This window comes from Haemaphysalis longicornis, unplaced genomic scaffold (assembly GCF_048455015.1).
Source record: "Haemaphysalis longicornis isolate Haplotype H1 unplaced genomic scaffold, Haemaphysalis longicornis Haplotype H1 scaffold_1, whole genome shotgun sequence".
Lineage (NCBI taxonomy): Eukaryota > Metazoa > Arthropoda > Arachnida > Ixodida > Ixodidae > Haemaphysalis > Haemaphysalis longicornis.
In genome coordinates, this window is record NW_027526203.1 from 78,998,748 (window position 1) to 79,017,931 (window position 19,184).

Consider the following 19,184-nt stretch of genomic DNA (forward strand, 5'->3'; position numbering starts at 1 on the left):
GTGCTAGAAAGTCTGGCACGACAGAACGTGCTTCAGTGCCATATGTCTCGTCGCGGCCGTGCTAACATTATGTGCCTAGTTTTGTTTGCCCCAAACAAACCTCTCGGGCAAGGGGGTGAATGTGATGACTGGCATCCCCCGGCCGCGACAACGCGCAAGCAGACGACGGAAACAAGCCGGCGGTGGGAGAGAAGACGACGACGAGCGGATCCACGCGAAGCACGGAGCACGAGAGGGGAGTGTGGCAGCAGCGAGCAGCGACGAGACAGCGCTAAAGGAACGGGGGCAAGGATTCCTCTCGGGAGGCGGTTGGAGGGCAAGCCAGGAGCGTGCTTGCGCCGTGCTCCGAGAATCGTCCCGGGAGCTGCTCCGGGGTCCCTCTGCTGCAACACGGGGTGCCTGTTCCCGCTGGCGAGATCCGGAGGCATGTTCCGGGCCAATATTCGGGGCGAGGCCTAGAGTGGCCAAGAACTAGCGCGGGCATCGACATTCTGTACCTGCGACCACCACGTCTCAAAAGGCAACGTTCGACCGAGGTTCCACGCGTTCCATCGACGTCATCCCGCCCAGCGTCGAATAGACTGGAACGTGAGCGTGTCCCCTCGTTTTTCCCTTCCGCGCGAACTTTGGTTCGGACTTCAGTGTTATAGCCATTCCTCCGCGTGGTGCGTGTGCTGCTTTTTGTTGCCGATCAGGTCGCCAGTTTTTTTCCCCGGTGTTTGTGTGTCCTCAGAAGAATATATGTTTTTTTAGTTCTCGACCCATGGCGTCACTTGTCGTTGATCCTCCTCCGCGAGCCACACGCCCGCCTGCTTAACACGCGGCCTCACAGGGACCACTAGACTACAAACGTTTATTGCATCAAAAACGCCGTACCAGCCCGAGCGCGCGCTTGTGAGCAGCAGGCACCCATGCCTGCTTTTTTGTGGCACCAGACCGGAAATACGCGCCTACATGTTGCGGAGAAAAGCAGAAAACTCCCTGGCCTGTGATATATCGAAGGCCGCCGAAGAGAACGCCGCGAGCCGCCCCCCTTTCCGGGAGAGAGCATGTAGCTTTCGTCGCATTGTCCACAGTCGAGTTGAGAGGGAACGATTATGCGCGATTTATCATCGCGCGTAGTTTCGCCGACACTGAATGGATTTTCATAATTCTTGCAGGAGGAGATTGCTGGGACAATAGACTTTACCCCAAACAGAGGTGAGACAGCTCAATCAGATTTGGGAGCCGTTTTTGGAGCAGCGAAATCTCGGTTTTGGAGCAGAAGAACCTTGATTTGGAGCAGAAGAACCACATTTATTATGTCACATTAGGAACCAAAAAAATAAAATTTTGGCAAGTCACAGGGGCAAAGTGCATTTTTAAACGGTTTTGAACGCATATAACACTGAAACAGCCTTTCAATAAAGTTTTTTCTACCAGAGTATCACAAGGTACGAACTGCACTGCCTTTTTACAAACTATTTTTAAATTCTTAGGCTCAATGCATAGATAGCACGGAGGGCCGTCGAAAATATCGAATTGAAAAACTAAGCAATCGTAAAGCATTTTTATTATGTGAACGCTGAAATTGTTATTTTTGTAATGCCAGACAGCTTTACGCACAAGTGTAGAGCCACGGCAAAAGTTACGCAAAGCGAGGTGACAGTCGCCGCACCCCACCAGCCCTCCCATTTCAATCCCCAGGGTTCACGTTCACTACGATCATAATTTGAGTAACGTTGGTATGTTTAGACGCCTCCCTCTTGGCATTAAATTTCACTTCAGAAACATGAACCATTATTACTAGCGTGAAATAACAGCCTGTCCCGCTATCGGACACTGCTTGAACATTTTGCGGCGATGTAGCCTGCGCCGCTTCTTCTGCAGTGTCGATGGTCCCATCCCCGCCGCTCGCAAGCTCGCTGTCAAAGGCAGCAATAACTCAGCGTTTTATAACACCGCAATGAGTCCGAAATTTCACTTCAAGCACGAACTGCACATTCAAGGCCGAAACACGGCAAATTCACAGGCGCCATGTTGTTTATGATGAAGTCCCGTCTTTCGAGTCCCGCAACTTCCCGCAATAGATCAAACGACTACAGTTAAACCTCGTTATAACGAGACGGGCTATAACGAAATAATGGATATAACGAGCAAATCGTAATTCCCCTTGAAAGTCCCCATAGAAACCAATGTATTTAAAACCTCGTTTTAACGAGGTAAAATTTCCCCGTTACGGGATATAACGAACAAATTTCGTTGAGAAATCAAATTTTGAGCTAATTTTACAACAGTGCGCAACGCGGATTTGAGACAGTGCGTGACGCGGCAACTGTATTAGCAGTTCAAAACTCCCGCCACGCGCGCGAAGCTGGCTGGCGCGCCATGCGGACGCTGCGCCCGCGAAGCCCCCACCCTCCTCTCGCTGCGCACGGCATGCAGACAATGGGGCCCTTCGATTTACAGTGTCGGGCTCACCGCGGGCTCCCCGAGAAGCAGTCCGACGTTCCATTTTCCCACGTATCCCTAGGGCTTCGGGGAATCCGCGGACTATCCGCGGTGAGCCCGAGAACCCCAATGCACACGGCGCGCGCGGTTGCGCAACACCACCTACACTCCTTCCTCTCCCCCCCCCACCCCCCTCCTCCTCCCCTGTTCATATCGCCGACGTCGCTGCGTAGTTGTGTGTGCGTGGGTTTGGCAGTCTTCAGCCGTATCTTTTATCGTACTGCCGGCGTGATTCCAACAACGCGAGTGCGACAGGCGGGGAGCGAAAGCGAAAGACTATCACGCTTGAACAGAAGACGGCAAAAGCCGTCGCATCGGGCGCGAAGGAAGGTAATTAGGTGCACTCCGTGGTAAGGTGGCAAGAGACTTTGACGTGTGGACGAGTACGCTGTCTACCATCGTGAGCAACCGAGAGTCCATCGTCAGCGCTGTTGCACATGGCTTGAAAAGAAGCGCTAAGGACGGCGTCGGAGGCACCAGATGCGGTGGACGCGCTGCGTCGCTACTTTGGCGCGCACGAGGGCGGCGAAGATGGCGTGAACGTAGCGGCCGCAGCTGAGGGAGCCATCGCTCGCATTAGGAATTACGGACTTCTTCGTAGCCAAGTCTGTTTGAAATACGAGTTTTGAACTGCAATAAAGTAGGTTCGTGACTTTTCCTTTTTACCTCCGGAATGTGTTTATTTTACTGACTATCGCCGTGCAGCAAGATGCTATTTCGCCCGCTTTTTGTTTTAGGTAACTACAATGCACAATATTTGCAGTAAATGTCGGCTACGGCTATAACGAAATATTGGCTATAACGAGCAAATCGCGGCGCCCCTTCAATTTCGTTATAACGAGGTTTAACTGTAAATGTAAACCCAAGCAGCCCCATAACTAAAACCATGGTAAAAATCGGCGAAGAGCACTTTACCTGAACCACAAGCAACTGCTTCGTTTTCACATCTTCAACACACCAAGATGACGGCGCCCATTAATGTCGTTCCAGAGATACGGCGCTACATAAATTGCCGTTTTTTCATCAACTTGCACAAGTAGTGTGACACCTCAGTACACAAGTATTTTTACTACAGGACTTTGCAATGATTTTTGATGGGAAAACTTTAAAAAGAAAAAGGCACAGCACATAACATGTGCAACCCGACATTGTGACTTCTGAAAAAAACTACCTCGGGGACAATTTTATGCAAGTTTTTTATTGAATGATCAATCAACTGAACCTTTACAAACAGCATCACCTTGGGGGGGCTGGAAAATTATGCCTTTTTTCAACTGAAACTGATGGGAGCATTAAAATCCTCGGCTCTAAGACTGCTTTGGAGCAGTTTGGCGCAATGTTTGCAATTTTCAAGCTTTTGGAGCACCCTGGCGCAGGAAAACAAATTTGTATCAAATCTGCGCAATATGCGCAGCTGTCTCACCTCTGCCCAAAATACATTCCTAGTAGTCGATGGTAACTGCTGCAGGGTAACTGCTGCACTTTTTTACAGCCTACATACCGTTGGCTTTATTTCAGTTGTTTCAATTACGGCATAGTACCACATTTCTCTTTAGTGTTGTGTAATAAAAAGTAGGGGTATTGCAAGAAGCACACGCTGCAAAATTCTGTGCATAGGTTTCCTCGCAGTGTTGAACCACCTCAGAAAAAAAAAAAAAAAAAGAGAAAGAAATAAAGCACATGCAATAAGAAACAAACAGGCCCAATTTTTTTGCACAATGGCTATGAATGGTCAGTTGCCTAGATTGTAATACTCTGCTGCCCCAATATTGTTGAGGTCACGGACATGGCAGGGAACAAACTCAGTACGCTCGCACGAGCGTTGCAGCCACAGAAATTGCGGTGTGCAGTCGTAGTTGACAAAGAAAGATGCCAAAAAAGGTGTGTATGTGTGTGTAGGGGGGAGGGGGGGGAGGGGCCATCAAAAGTTGCTCACTAAAAGCCACCAGTGGTTGTCTTACAACTAAAGGTAGAAAAACTATTTTCTGCCAAAAAAAAATGCGTGAATGCATTTGACTACTCATTGTTTAGCAGTACAGCACTTTCCAAGCTCACTGACGACTTATTTTTAAGAGGTTCACAGCACTGTAGAAAGCCATGGCTTCTTTCACTCAATAACTATGACTGCTCAAAAATTACAGCCAGACTGCATTCAGAACTTCTCTACCAGAAATACTGTTTTGCGAAGAACAAACTATTCGCCGCAGTGTTTCACGAGCATCATCTTTACTGCTTTCAAAACAGCAGTTTATTTGAACTGCAGAAACATGAATAGCTCGTTTCTTTTTTTATATTAGCTTTCTAAGGAAGGTTTGCAACCTCCATTTAAAGGCTAGCAGTGTACTGTGTTCGCAATAGGAAAAAAAAAAAAAAAAAAGAAAAAAGAAAACCAGCCGGCAGTCTTTGCTGCCGGCTCACAGGATAGCAGCGGCCCATGCACTACCCCAAAGCTGGGAAGCATGCACACACCACCGTTTGCAAGCAAAATGCCTACAGGCTCCTAGAGCAAAATCTGAGAAATGTCATCACATCTAAAAATCCACTTTTTTCCTTTTGTGCAAGAAAATGCCCAACAATTTCCTACTATCTTAATTGGACCGATACCTACCTCGACTTCTTAGAAGCTCTTGATCGAGGTCTGTATTGTGATAATTGCTTAACTTGATCTACCTCAGCACTGATTCATTACTTCAGGCACCCCAATGACTCCAGGGACCTGCCAGGAAAAATGCACACATGGCTTTTTCCACACGGGCATAGTGAATGGAAAAAAAGTCGCTGCCTCTCGAGCTACAGTTGAACACGGATACATCGAACACGGATATATCGAATTATTGTCTATATCGAACAGTGCAAACATCCCCTTCAAAATCCCATGCAAAAGTATAGGGCTGTTGTGCGCGTGTATCGAACTCCTGATCACGGGCAAATTTGATATATCGAATTCTGCGCCGAAGGTGCCCCTGAAAGTTTGCTTCCTCTGATGGGGTGGAGTTAATAATGTTGACTCATCGCAGGAGCTGCCTCGCTTGGTGAGACAGAGGCGGCGTCGGCGGCATTATGTCGCTTCAATGGCCTTCAACAGCTGTTTTCACGCTGGCACGAGGGGCAGCTCCATGATAGCTAGAACGCGGATAGTGGTTGGGGCGAAAGGACATAAAGGAGGAAAAGAAATTGACCAGAGGCACTCTTTTTCTGTGACTGTGTCTCTGAAGGCAATATGAGAGGCAGCTGATAAAGCATGCGGTTCAAAATCAAGGCTTCATGCAACTTGACCATAGAGGCACGATTATTCAGGGATTCAAAGTCAGCTCTTCACCTGTTGCAGCGGGTATACCTGTTGAAAAGACCTGTCAGCGATCCCTAGTTCTACTAAAGCGGCTTAAGCATGACGGCTTCACCGTGCAATTCCAGTGGATCCCGTCGCACGTCGGTGTAGCGGGAAACGAACATGCTGAGAGCTTAGCCAAGGACGCCTTATCTTCTAGAAGGACGGTGCTAACGCGCAGCTATTTTCAACGCATACAGAAACCAGGGTTCGTACAGGCTTCAAAAGCAAGAATTCAAGGCTTTTCAAGGACTTTCAAGGACCAGAAAACACATTTTCAAGGTCCCAATCTAATGTTTTATCTGAGATTATAACTTTTTCAACACAGTGCAAAAGTTTTTTTCTTGATCAATACCTAAGCACATTAGTGCACGTTTAGATAGGTGCTAACGAGTTCATGAATGCTTCCCCACCTTTTTTTATTTCATGGTTGGTGTTTTTCTTTTTTCTTGATGTTTTGCTCAGGCTGTCTGATTTCAAAACTTAGATAATCCTGCCTGCATCTCTTGCTTTGTCAGAAAGGGTATCAGCTGAAATTAAATCAGCGAGTGTTGCTGCAAGGCAGGACACACTATGTACACGCCTGCCATTTGCACGTAAAAGCAAACGCAGATGGAGCATATGAGGCACAGCAAACATGCAATGAGCGAGCGTCCAGAGACTAGATGGAAGATGCAAGATAGAGAACAGAAGCTGGCTTTCACTGGATTGTATCCTGACATGAATTGGATTGAGAAGTGCCTGCTCGCAATGTTGCCTCCTATGAAAATTCAGCAAACTTGTTGCAATTTCATGCAATACACTGAAATTTGACGCCTAAAATTCATGACAAGCTCTTTAAATTCTCGCGAAAAGACAGGGCCATTGATTCTCTCCAGGAAAATCAAGGGTTTTCAAGGAAGATTTAAAAATTCCAGGACTTTCAAGGCCTTGAAATAGGGACTTCTAAATTCAAGGGTTTTCAAGGTTTTCAAGGACATGTGCGAACCCTGAGAAACAGACCGTTCGCGAGCACTTTAGGCAGCTGTGGCGACCAGTACATCAACCAGTCGTGACGAAGGGCCTGAAAAGAGCCGAAGCCTGCCTGCTCCACCGAGTAAGAACAGACTCAGCCCGTACACCAGCTTGGCTACATAAAATCAACATTGTTTCATCCCCTTTGTGCCCCTCGCGCAGTGTGACTGGTGACATTGATCACTTCATTATGAACTGCTCCAAAACCAACCCTGAGCGGACAAACTTTTTCGTGATCTCCAGAAGTTAGGAGTGCGCCATGCTACATCGGAGGACATTATTTTTCCTAGGGACCACTGGATTGTGCGAAGAGAGGTGTCTCATCTCCTGCTCGGATTCTTGCAGTCCACAGGACTAAGTGAGGTGTGGTGACATTGTGTGTGTTATTTTAGGACTAAGTGAGGTGTGATGACTTTGAGAGTTTTGATATGGTACACTTAAATCTCGTTATAGCGAAGCGGTTTATAACGAAATAACGGATATAACGAAATAGTTGCAATTCCCCTTGAAAGTCACCATAGAAGCCCATGTGTTTCAAACTGCATTTTAACGAATAAAAAATTCGCTGATCAAGGGATATAACGAACAACTTTTGTCCCAAACTGGCAATAACCACCCGCTTTGCGAAAAACATACCGATTTTTAAAAAAGCGCGGCCCCATTTTTTGCATCCGATGCGGCATTTTTTCACCATAGAAGCCCATGTGTTTCAAACTGCATTTTAACGAATAAAAAATTTGCTGATCAAGGGATATAACGAACAACTTTTGTCCCAAACTGGCAATAACCACCCGCTTTGCGAAAAACATACCGATTTTTAAAAAAGCGCGGCCCCATTTTTTGCATCCGATGCGGCATTTTAAACCTCCCGCAGCAGCGCCGCCCCATCCGGCGACGCTCCAAGCCAAGCCAAGACCGTCGCACACGGCATGCCGCGGCGCGCTGCTTCTCTCGCTTGCTTTGTTTATGCACGCACGGGAAGCAGCAGCGGTAGCAGTGTAGGCGTAGGACGCTTCGCCGGTTCGCTTTCTAGATCCAGTTGTGTGGCGTGTTTCACGGGAGGATAATGAGCGACAGCAGCAGTGGATGTAAGCGTAAACGCAAAGTTATCGCTCTCGACCAAAAGGCAGCCATAATTCGAGCGGTGGCAGCAGGGACTAAGAAAACGCAAGTGGCCAAGGACTTTGGAATCGCGCCGAGCACCCTCTCCACCATTCTCGGCAGCAAGGAAGCCATCACGGGCGCTGTCACACGCGGCGTTAAAGGTAGCCGGAAGAAGTTGCGGTCACCTGCTTTTGAAGCCGTCGAAGAGGCTCTCTTCAAATGGTTTTTAGATGCAAGGGCGTCGAATTTGCCCGTGAGTGGGGCACTCCTCCAGAGAAAAGCGATCGACTTCGCTTGTATTTTGGGCTGCGACAGCTTTGTTGCAAGCGACGGCTGGCTACAGCGATTTAAGGAACGCCGCGATATCGTCGGCAGAGTCGTCACGGGCAAGTCCCGATCCGTCGACGAAGAGATGGCTACGGCATGGGTGCAAGCCAACGTTGGACCCGTCGTTCGGAAGTACGGAGAACAAAACGTGTTCAACGCTGACGAGACAGCGCTCTTTTACCAAATGTTGCCGCAGAGGACTCTGTCCTTGAAGGGAGAGCTGTGTCGTGGTGGAAAACACAGCAAAGTCCGCGTCAGCGTGCTCCTGTGCACGAACATGGATGGATCGGAGAAGATCCCCCCCTTTGGTGATAGGGAAAAGCACATCGCCGAGGTGCTTTAAGGGAAAGAGGCGACTTCAACTCCAGTACCTTGCTAACAGGAAGGCCTGGATGACACGGGACGTTTTTGCGGGGTGGCTGCGTGATTGGGACGAGAAGTTGAAGAGGCAGAATCACAAGATATGCCTTTTCTTAGATAACTGTTCGGCCCATCACAAAGGTGTGGCGCTTGAAAACATCGAACTTCGGTTCTTGCCCCCAACTGCACAGCGGTGATACAGCCTCTCGATCAAGGCGTCATCATGTCCTTGAAGGCTGGTTATAGAAAGCGGGTTATAGACCGGCTCCTTCTCAACATGCGCCTGAAACGCGACACCAAGATCGATTTGTACATGGCGATGGAAATGCTTCACACAGCATGGATGAGCGTCACTGCCAGCACCATCACCAACTGTTTTCGCCGTGCATTTGCTGCCAGCGAAAGCAGTTGTGACAGCGACGAGTCAGCTGACCGAGTTGGCGCCCCCGATGACACTTCTGCATCGAACGAAGCCGTGGCGTCGTGGAGCGCACTCATTGATTCCGGTGTCGTGCGTGGAGGCGAAACCTTCTGCGACTACGTGAGCATGGATTCCGACGTTGTGGCCACGGAGGAACTAGCGGACAGTGACTACGTGCTTGGCGCTGCTCGGCCGCAAGAAGGAAGCGATGACGAGTGTGTCGAGGACAACGACTCTCCACCCTGCGGGGACGACGTGCCGACATCTTCCCAGGCGCTGGACGCAGTGGATCTGCTGCGCCGCTACTTCGGCGGGCACGAAGACGGCGAAGACAGCCTCGACATAGCTGATGCTGCGGAGAGGGCCGTCCTTCGGTTAAGGAAGATGAATCAGCGCAGCATAACGGATTTTTTCACGCCATCTACGTAAAAGGGTACGTGGTATGCGGCGAGTAAATAAAAATCAGTTTCTGCGTGTCTGATTCCAGTTTTTTGCTGTTTTCCGCGCAGCACTTTTCTGCGTGGCCGCGGCCGCTACGGTAGCTGATGCATTCTCGGTGACCTACCTTTGTCTGCATGACGTCGCGTACGTTAATCAGTATTACAATTAGTGGCTATAACGAACTAATGGTTATAGCGAAAAAAAATCGGCGCCCATTTGACTTCATTATAACGAGATTTAAGTGTATTGGGGACGATTAGGCGGAGCAATTGCCGGCAGCTATGCAAGGCTAAGTCCGCCTTATTCAACAATACTTACTTACTTACTCACTTTTCTGTGATTGAGCTGTTTGGTGGCTCATGCAGGGGGACCGATGCGGCAATGTATGTTTGTTTTGTCCAAGGCATTCATTTCAGAGCAACGAAGGCGGGAATTCATCGGGTGCAGGCTGCTGAAAAGATGTTGGTTGAAAAGACGTTCGGAATTCCTCATAGTAGTTTTGAGGGCGATGCACGCATAAACATTGACATAAAGGCGAATGCAGCACAACCCGCCCCGGCTATTCCGGAGCGTGTCGGGTGCAAAGCGAGTTCGTTGCACGCCTCCAGATGGGGGAGGTGTTCGGTTCGGATACTGAAGATAATGGCACTCAGCGCCTGACAACGTTCCCAACCGCCGACTGCAGCCGAGGTTCCGTCAGTGTTATTCGCCTCTGTTGTGGCAGTGTACAGCGACGATTTTCTCATTTGTGCGTGTTTGTAATCTTGAAAACAATTTGGCGAACTTTACGACGCAGAAGAAAAAACAAGCGAAGCTCAAAGACATTTCAATGATAAATAAAGTGCGGTGGTCATTGTGCTGCGGTTCGGATTTTCTGTGCTTTGAGGGTCAAAACGGTAAACTACCATTTTCCACGACTTCAGAAAACTCTCAGTAATGTGCGGAGTTGTTAGATAATCTTCAGATAGGTGTATTTTATATATCGAATTATCTATATATCGAATTCTTTCACGCTCCCCTTGGAGTTCGATATATCCGTGTTCGACTGTAGTGCCGCAGCACTGACAGGAACATTGTCAGCTTGTTCTATCCCCTGGTTATTAACACAGTAAGCTTCTAGCCAACAAGAGAGGTTAGAAACTTGTGCTGGAAAGGATACTAAAAAAACTGAGCAAACCTTGTCTACACAGTAAAAGAACTTCTGAACTAGTGCTTGGTTGCTGCAATGAAGTTTCTGGGGAAGGATGAATAAATGCTGCTTAAAAGACAATAAAGACGAATTGCTGTTGAATTTGCATTGGCAATATTTAGTTCTTTGTATGATCATAATTATTGTTTCATCCAGCTGCCCCCAGTAAGGAAGTTTTTAAGCGCAGACTCGATTTCAGAGCACACATCGTGAACTTGTGCGAGAAGCTGCATCTCTTACGGTTTTTGATAATGCTATGAACTTTCTAAAAATAAAGCACCAATGAAGTTAGATTGAACCATTACCATCAAACAGTGCTTACTCAATTACATTTCAGATGATTTGTCTCCGCATCAAGGTTTTGGCAAGTACAATTTTATTCAACGAGTCAGCACCCCACAGCTTAACCGTGCACTAGAGAGCGCACTCATGGTGAGCGAGAACTAACTGCACGGCGGGTTTGCCCAAGCTGTGCACAGGCTGCAAATGCACCGTGTCGCATGCTGTCTTTTCAGATTCATGGTCTCTGGGTGGTATATTTTGTCATGCCAGTCCTCTTAAATATAACCGCTGTACCCACATTTTTCAGACATTTTTTCCCCAGCATGCAGGTCGGCATGCCTTGGGTGAAGTTAACAATGTCCAAAGGCTACTTGTGTGAGCGTCACTGCACAGTTGTTGAGTACACAAAAGAATAACAAACACAAGATCGTTATGCATTAAAAACCATAACTAAGATCTTGGGGGTCCCTGAGTGCTTCCGCCAATAAATCATCACGCCCAATTGAACATATTTGAATGTAGCACTTTGCAACAATACGCGCTGTCTTACGCCGTTTTTAGAGCCCAGTTATTGATTCCCATCCCATTATCTATCGCTAATTTCTGTTCCCTACAGGTTAGCTCTGTTCATTTTATAGACGAAAAACAAACAAAAATCAACCCTTTTCTAGTGCTACAGCTCAGCTCTGCGGGGAAGGTGAGCGCACAGCTAATTCGTAAGGTACAGGAGTCGGGTGCAGCAATTGACTGCAAAAAGCCTGGCACAGGGAAATATAGCTCCACAAACCACGATTTCGGTGAGAACCACATACAGCATGGTCCATTTGCATGCGCAATCCTCGCATGCAACTAGCTTTCACTCGCCTTTTACCCACTTTCTACTGCACTGTTAAACTGTGGGTTGCAAACTGTTGAACAATGAACTTACCGATTTTCAAATCAGATGAGGCGTCCGAATCAGCCACACGATACGCAGTCCAATGCGGCTGGGGCCGTGGCTGCTTCCGCTGTCCCCCGGGAAATGCCTGCACGGCTCCACACCAATCCCGGGCAAATGTTGCCACCCTGGGAGGGTTGGAATATTGCGGTTATAGTCAGGGCGTCTACCAAACTGATGCGTCAAAATTTCCCTAGTTTTTCAAAATTTCAATCAGAGCTTCAGCAAATTTTCATGAGCAACATGAATTCATTCATCTCTGGGCAGACTGAAAACGTCACATGATGCTGTCATGCTCAAGTATGCTGAACAATCAAAACAATAGAGGTGGTGACCAAATATCATACATTTCTTAAATTGAATTTAAATAGTTAAATACAAATACGTATGTTACAGTATTTAGTCGATTATAACACGTTTTCTTTTTGCAACCTGAAGTCAACCCTCGCGTTACAATCGAATACCGAAACTCAAGTTGCCTAAATATTGCAATGATGCACCCAATTGTCATCAATGGCTACAGTTTTGACCATTTCGCAATCTATGTCAGCAAGATGTGCCAGAGCTGTTCTGGCCCACTACAAGCTAACACAGACTTTTTCCTTTCCTTGCTTTTTTTTTTTTTTTTTGTGGTGGTTGACAGCGTACGCAACGTTTTTCCTTTGTTTTTGCGCCGTACTTGTGTTTTGAGGCATAGGTAACTTTCATTGCCCTCAAGTGTTTCAACACCTCTTCAGCTCCCCTTGTTACGGCCACGTGTTGCACTCAGTATGACCCATGCTATTTTAATGGCTCAAGAAATCAGCAATTCGTCAGCTCCCAGAAGAGTCAACATCGACAGTCTGTGGATGGCAGTTACTGCGGGAGCGCCTTTTTACATGCGAACCCTGCCCAAAAAGTTTCGGAGGGCCTTGCTACAGCTGCCACGTCGAATTATAGAGGGTGTTGCTGATTTCATCACCAAACAGTGCAACCACCTTTTGGTGGTCAGTGTTGAACTGATACAGCTCAAAACAAGCGATATTGCTCGACAGATGGGCTTCCTGCGAAGTTTTAAGTGTCAAAGGTGGGCCGCCTAGACCAAGTGTTTGAAAAATAAATGTGCTTTTCCATAATTCCACTGGCCTCACGTGAGTACTTTCGCGGCTCTTTTTTTTTTTTTTTTGGCGCAACAGAAAATTACCGCTGGTGCAGCGACACAGACCCGAGTTGGGCCCCAGCTCCAGCATTCCAATTACTTCTTGCGGCACTGGTACTTCACCTGCAAGACCTTGTGCTTACTCACCATACTAGCATTATGGCGTAAGAGCTGCCCAGCCTCAAGCAGACGTTGAAGGACTCTTCACCCAGAAAACCTGGTTTGCACAGGCACTACATCATGTGCACAAAAATATAAAAAACAGGAATTCACTTTCTGCACGTATAAAAAGCTACATTCAACATACCTCAAATGTCCTAAACATGCATAGCAGCCTAACCTAGTACTATTATTCCTGTAATAATGCAAGAGTAAACAACTCCCAGAAGTTAGGTGGGCATAATTCGTGCTGTGCATGATACTTATAGGTCCAGTTCAATTTCTGGGTTCCTATATCGGTCACATAAATGCGGTACGTACCTGTATTGCTTTTCATCTTGCCAGACAGCCCACGTCCTGAAGCTCCAGCCACTTTTAAATGAAAAGGCTGCAAGGAAACGTTACATAAGCGCAAACGTCGTTACCTGCCAAAGTTAAGAGCTCACAGTACACTACACATTCCGAGAAGTAAGCACACCCACTCAACGATTGTTTTATTATCAAAACAGTTATGTTAAAAGGCCTAACCACAGAATTGTTGAAAGGTGCTTAAAACCAATGTTAGTAAGCGTAGGTAGCGCTTACAGCAGTGTGAAATATACTCTGCCTAGGTGCTCCTGAACTACAAACTGTTTGAAGAAAACAAATATTTATTTTATTTTATTTTATTTTATTTATTTCTACAGCACTGCCACCCTTGAAACAAGGGCTTAGGCAGGAGTGGGCGGAACAAACCAGCTGATAATACAATGCATGACAGGAAAACACGGGGCACACTGAGCCTTAACAAAAGTTGTCTACAACGTGACTGCACCAAAAGGAACAAGAAAAAAATATCAAGAAAAACAAACACTGCGGGACATGCGCGTTGCAAATACGAAAGCACGTTATGTGATGGTGCACAGGTAACGAAAAAAAGAAAATAGTAGAACAATGCTGCCAACAATAGCAGGCAAGCGCATGCAATGGGCGGAAAAAACTACAGAAGTCATATATAAACACGTAATTGCACTGCACATAAAGGAGCTATCACAATTAGAGAAAAAAAAAGCTTAACAATAAATGTTCATGAACCCTGCCAGGAAACACATATGAGCAAGAAAACTTAAGCATGCGCGCACGCCGATGTTTCCGTAAGCATGCACATAAAGGACGCAGTGGTAGGGCAGTCTATCAAGCTTGCTGGTAATCGGTTCCACTCGCGTATAGTCCGTGGAAAGAATGAATTTTGAAAGACATTAGTGCGACAATATATCTCGGCTAGTTTTTTAGTGTGGAAAGCTCGGGTCGAGCGTTTATCAACACGTGTTAAGTAGGCGTTGGTGGCAAGACACAGGTTTTCATGGTAGAGTAGATGCAAGTGTTTCAGGCGATCGCGGTAACGTCTTAGTTGCAAGGTTTCAAGCTCGGCTAGATTTAAAAGCGCTGTAGGGGAAATATGCCACCCGTAGGCATTGTAGACAAATCTGATTGATTTTCTTTGGACGCCTTCGAGCATAGATATATTCTGGTCGGTATGCGGGTCCCACACGATAGACGCATATTCTAAAAGCGGTATTACGAAAGTTTTATATGCGAGTAGTTTAATATCTGGGGGACAAGTTCGCAGTGATCGCCGAAGGTAACCAAGCTTGCGAATAGCTTTATTTTTGATATTCAAAACGTGTGCATTCCACCTAAGATCTGCTGAAATTGTGACCCCTAAATATTTAAAACTGTTAACACGGGAAATACACTCGCCTTTGATGAAGTACGAAGACTGAAAAGGGTTACGTTTTCTTGTTAGAGACATAGAGGCAGTTTTTTTAACATTAATAGTCATTTGCCAAGTAGAGCACCACTTGTCTATTTTTGTGAGAGCTTCGTTTAGGAGAATTTGGTCTGCATTGTTGTGTATTTCGTGATAAAGGATGCAATCATCGGCGAACATTTTTATCTTGACAGGTACGTTTGAGAAGACATCATTAACGAAAATCAGAAGAAGCAGCAGTCCAAGTACCGAGCCCTGGGGAATGCCAGAATTAACTAGTGAGGGTGGGGAGGACGTATTACCTATACTTACACACTGGTACCAAAGGTTAAAGTAAGATTTAATCCAAGCCATGAGGGTATCATTTTTAAGGATGGGTCTGAGTTTTAATAAGAGTTTGCTGTGGGAAACGCGATCAAAGGCCTTTTCGAAGTCAATAAATATTATGTCTACTTCACTCTGATGATCTAGTGCTGATGCGAAATCGTGGATTACCTCCAGTAGCTGCGTTACTGTAGATCGCCCTCTACGGAAGCCGTGTTGACGGTTGTCGAGTACACTGTGTGTGTCTATAAAGGTCACGAGATGCTTACATATGATATGCTCAAAGATTTTGGCGCATGCGCACAACAGGGAGATAGGACGAAAGGATGACACGGTTGAGGGGTTGCCCCTTTTGGGTATAGGGGTAATTTTACCAAATTTCCAGTCATGAGGCAACTCGGCTCGGGATAAAGATGCCTCGAAAATGATGCACAAATACTTTGAGCACCATTCGGCATATCGCACAAGAAAGGCTTTGGTATGCAATCAATTCCTGGGGATTTTTTCGTATCAAGATTTAGTAAGAGAGACAGCACACCGCTTTCTGAAATCGAGACATTACCAATTGGCGGGAGGGAAACAAATTCCTCAGCGGGGGGCGTAGCCCCATCATCGTGAGTGAACACAGAGCAGAAGAACTGATTGAACAAATTCGCAGTTAATTGTCTATCCGTGATAGCTTCGCCGTTATTTTGAAGGTTGTAAGAATGCTTCTTTTTGAGTGATAAATGCCGCCAGAACTTTGCGGGGGACGAAAGTAGAAAGTTTTTCATTGTGGTGCTGAAAAAGTATTTTTTTGCGCTTTTTATTCTTTCCTTTAACTGCAGGCGTAATGCAGATAGCTTGTGCCAGGTAGACGCCAGGGGTTTAACGCGGAGTTGTTTCCTGATCTTTTTCGTTTTACGTTCCAGTTTGACTATTTCTTTCGTCTTCCAGGGGTAGAGGGTCTAACCATTTTCACCTTTGTGGGCACAAAGCGAGCTATACACTGATGAGCAAGGTTTTTGAAATAACACCACATGTTATCAACCGTCGAAGTCGGTGATTCACAGAGGGACACAAAATCAGAATAAGTAAAGTCTAACTGGTCTAAAATACTCACGTCATCAGCACATGAAAAAATTGGGATCGCTTGGGCATCATTGCGCGTTGTTTTTACATTGTTTAAACGGACAGTAAGAGACACGATGTCATGATCAGATATGCCTTCAAATATGTCTATTGTAGGGTTATGACGAAGCAAGCCACTGCTAAAGAAGAAAAGATCTAGAACAGAGCGTGTACCACCTTGGCGACGAGTGGGATAAAGAACCAGTTGGGTTAGATCGTGATAAAGAACGATGTCAAGTAAAGGTTCAGCAGCCGCGCTAAGCGACCCTGGAAATCTTTTGTTCCAATCGATGGACGGCATATTAAAGTCCCCTGCCAATAACAAATTGCAAGAATCTCCTCTGCAGGAACATAGAAAGTTGCTGATTGCTTCAAAGAACGTTTGGTCGGCAGAAGGTGGGCGATAGAAACCGCCAATGATCATGTTAAGCTCCCCTAAAAATACCTTGAGCAACACGCATTCGACGTCAGGCAGTCTAGTAACATTCAGTGACTCTTGGAAAAGTATGGCTACGCCCCCACCCCTTGAATCTCTGTCTTTTCGATATAATTTATACCCGGGAGGCGAAATTTCGTCATCGTCTATGTTAGCATTCAACCAGGTTTCCGTTATCACAATGATGTGGGGGTGGTGCGTTAGGACAACACTCTCAAGGTCGTCAGTTTTTTTCGCAATGCTTCTGGCATTAAGATTTAGGCATCGAAACAGCTTGTCACAACTGGTCTGTTGTCAGGGCGACGTCCGCCCAGATTGGTCGTCACGCCTTTCAGGGAGCCTATTTACTGGAATCCTCGCCTGAAGATCATCGTCCCATTTGTACAACATGTCATCTACTTTAATTTTGTTATGGGCAAGCCTCACTTTACCGCCCCTAGCTCTGATAGCAGCCGTGTCGTCCCACAGCTTCTTTCTTGTTTCACGTGTGGTCTTCGAAAAGTCTTCCGAGATCGAGATCGGCGTACCCTTTAACTTCGTGCAGTTTCTTAGAACTTGCTCTTTCTCGCGGTGGTCGATAAATTTTACAATCACAGGCCTTGATCTGTTTGCTACCTTTCGTCCGATTCGGTGTACTCGTTCGGCCGAAGAAATTTTTACCTTTAAGATATCAGAAAAAATGTCTTTGACTACAGTGTCGATGAAAATGTCTTTGACTACAGTGTCGATGATACTGTCGGATGTTTCGTCGGGTTGCTCATCGACACCAAATATGACAAGGTTATTGCGCCGACTACGATCTTCTAAATCCACAAGCTTGTCTTGTAGGTTCTGTAGACTCTTTTCGAGGGAAGTTATTTTGGAACTGACCTCTGAGAATTTAGATGCTAAGGTTTTACTGTTACAAGCTTTGATTCTATTTCGGAAAGCCTGTCACCGATACTTTTCTGGCCTTGCAGAAGTTCGGCAAGAAGCTGCTCAGTCGTCTGGCTCTTCATACCCGGGTTCGGCTCAACATCCCCGCATTGCATTAAAAGCGACAAGAACCACTTTCGAGCAGAACAGAACACGTTATGAATGCGACGTGGGCACGTCAGCTGAATGAAGCATCTATCACTTGTCTTAACAGATGAGGCATCACAACTAACCTGCGTGAAGAATACAAAAGGGTTTGACATGCCGCTGCGTGGCCAGCCGACGAGCCCACTGAAGGTGCTGGCTGGCTGCGGGCTCTTTATATCCGAGATGGGCGATGTCGATGATCCTGGGAGGGAGTACGTCCAGTTCCTTTCTTCATACAGCGGTACTGCACAGTCTCCGGCGAAGTAAGGTGCCTTGGTTATCAGGCATGCATTGTCCGGTTGTACTGCGCTGGCCGCGACTTCCGTCAGGAAAAGAAGCTGCGTGAAGAATACAAAAGGGTTTGACATGCCGCTGCGTGGCCAGCCGACGTGCCCACTCGTGCCCAATAGTTTCCAAAGAAAGAGAACGCGAAAAGGGATCAGGAAAGGTTTTCCGCAAGTAACAAGACGATAAAAAGATATCAAAACACTTTCATTGCCAAGTTAAGATTTTCAAACTATTTCCGGTTTCCTTTTTTCTCAAGGGAAGTTTTACGTCCGATAAGTTGAGCAGTCGCACATTGTATTTCTCTTTGTTCAAAGTGGCACGGCTATCGAAATAAAACAGAAGTGCGGTGAAACCGCACGGCCGCATATAGAAACAGACCTAATGCGATAAAAACCGCATACGGAACAAAACACCTCGATTCCTCACAATGTCATCAAGAGCACCGGCAATTATTTCAAGCTTCCTAAGGCCCTCCGCTGCGCCCACCACCTGTCCGTCAGCAACGCTAGACATATCGAGCAGCGCCAGCGTCAGTAAATTGCATTTAGCTTGCACGAACCACAGCGTGAGACTGAGGCAGAAACGAGAAATCAAGCCAATAACACGTTTCTGGCACCGAACCTTAGTCGCGCTAGAAAAGGTCCAGCAAAAAAAAACTTACCGAACTTCTTTGTCCGGGCACAGGAAAATGCCGCCGTTCTTCGATCGTTTGCCGCTGTATTTCAGCTTATCTTTAACCTCACGTGTTTCCAAAGTGACAAGCGGGCTTTATCCACAAACTTGGGCTAACACATTTTCGCACAAAAACATGAATAACAACACGGACAACGCGCACCCACCGTCGACCACGCCAGACCACGCCGTAAGCACTTGTTGATGGAGAAATTGCATATTGCATAAGTGATCACACAACATTGCCAAATTTTTCAATCTTCAATTATTCAAAATTGTCATTGCTTTTGGTGTTCCTGATCGGAAACGACCGCAGCGCCAACCACATGAGCAGAGTTCACCGAGTTCACCT

The 19,184-nt window shown here is 46.5% G+C and overlaps 1 long non-coding RNA gene across 1 annotated transcript in view; it reads right to left on the reverse strand.

Annotated features, from left to right (window-relative positions):
* The window catches only part of LOC144164670 (uncharacterized), a 40,162-nt gene extending 21,957 nt beyond the window's left edge, over positions 1-18,205 (reverse strand). The window contains exons 1-3 of the long non-coding RNA XR_013321220.1: positions 17,959-18,205; positions 13,512-13,578; positions 11,885-12,021 (exon numbers count right to left, since the gene is read on the reverse strand). This is a non-coding gene — a long non-coding RNA (uncharacterized LOC144164670). The remainder of the gene's footprint in view (positions 1-11,884; positions 12,022-13,511; positions 13,579-17,958) is intronic.
* Between the last annotated feature and the right edge of the window lie 979 nt (positions 18,206-19,184).